Source organism: Rutidosis leptorrhynchoides, chromosome 1, assembly GCF_046630445.1.
Source record: "Rutidosis leptorrhynchoides isolate AG116_Rl617_1_P2 chromosome 1, CSIRO_AGI_Rlap_v1, whole genome shotgun sequence".
Classification (NCBI taxonomy): domain Eukaryota; kingdom Viridiplantae; phylum Streptophyta; class Magnoliopsida; order Asterales; family Asteraceae; genus Rutidosis; species Rutidosis leptorrhynchoides.
In genome coordinates, this window is record NC_092333.1 from 416294087 (window position 1) to 416296161 (window position 2075).

Sequence of the window (2075 nt, forward strand, 5' to 3'; positions counted from 1 at the left end):
TTCAAACTTGTTTGCAAACTAAATAGATCCTTTTAACTTAACTTTTAAAATACTTCAAGACCTGTAATATAACTTATGTATATGCTAATTTAACAAGGTAAAACTTGGTTTTTCAAAGTATAAGTATTTTTAGAAAAATGGTCATTAAATGATTTTGTTGTAACAAAAATGTTTAACTTCATATGTTTCACTAATGTTTCACTTATGCCGTATGATTTTGAATACAAACCAAGGTATTTACAGTTCATAGTCTTAAAGAAGAACTCGATCCAAGAAGATGGCAATTTGAATCAACGAAAACGGATTTGTAACGAAGAAACTATGACCGAAACAAAATTGGTTATCCTAGATCATTTCAACTACGGGATCAATTGGAAAAAAATGATATAAATCACATATTTCTAAGATAACATGATATTTTATATATATGTACCTATAATTTAATTTTATATGGTTCAGGATCACCCGTAAACAACACGAGAAGATTAATCATAAGATCCCATGATTGTACGCAACACGTCATTTGACAACACCGGTACTTTATGTACGCAACACGTCATTTGACAACACCGGTACCATGGGTCAAGATTAATCTCGACCAATACATATACGATGGGGTTTTATTTATTTCATTGGGGGTTTTATTTATTTCATTGCGGGTATATTAAACATCTAAAAATGAACCATTAAAATTGAATTACTAACATCGGACTGCTAACTACGGACTAAGGAATTATTCAAAGTATTAAAAGTATAACAAGTATATATTTATAACGTTTGTTTAAAAATGAAAACATATTGATATATTATATGGATAGGTTCGTGATATCAACCGGAAGACCGAGTCAAATTATTTATATCATCAAGACAAGAGTGAGTATATAGTCCCACTTTTAAACTCTAAATATTTCGGGATGAGAATACATGTATTTTATGTTTTACGTTATGGACACAAGTAACTGAAAATATATTCTACGTTGAGTTGTACCACTGGCATACTTCCCTGTAGCTTGGTAACTAATATTTACAGCGGTATTGTAAACGCGAATCCTGTTGATAGATCTATCGGGCCTGACAACCCCAACCGGACTGGACGACCAGTATTCAACGGTTGCACAGTACTTCGTTTTGTGACTACACTTGGTACGGTGTAGTAAGATTTCATATTAAAGGGAATATGCGACGTGAAAATGTTAAGTATGGTTACCGAGTGCTCAACCACTTAGAATACTTTTATTAAACTGTTTATATACGAAATCTTGTGGTCTATATATATATTGCTGCCGGCATTAAACCTATATCTCACCAACTTTATGTTGACGTTTTTAAACATGTTTATTCTCAGGTGATAATTAAAGCTTCCGCTGCATTATGTTGAATCTAAGCAGGATCATGCGTACTCATATTTGTGTCAAAAATAAAACTGCATATCCGAGGACGTGTGTTGTAAAATATGCTAGAAATCGTGTTGTTATTATCATTTGTAAAGTTTGTAAGTCGAAGATTATCGTTAAACGATAATCATCTTTTTATTGTCTAAAGCTTGTAACAAAAATAATGGTTTGGTTTGTAATATATAATATATGCAGTTTTCCTTTTTAAAAATGTCGCATATAGAGGTCAATACCTCGCAATGAAATCATACGTTATCTAACACGTTCTTATGGTTAAGGACGGGTTATGACATATATATATATATATATTTTTTTTTTATATGAGCAATATGAATGTACATGATCTAGTATGAATGAATATAAGATGAATCGAAAAGATAAAACTTAAAAGTTTGGATCTAGGGCTTTACCTTGATGAATGATGATGAAGATTAACAAGAAAAGATGAAGAACACTTTGAAGATGAAGATCAAACACTTGAATATCGAAGAACACACTTGAAGATCTTGATGAACGAGAAGAACACGATGAAGATCCCTTGAAGATTACTTGAAAAACCCTTGAAGATGGTGGTGATGAATTCGATGGCGGTGGTGGGGATTTTCGGTTTTGGCCGAAAGTTAGAGAGAGGGAGAGAGATTTTGGGAGAGAATTGTAGTTATGATTTGATACAAGAAAAAG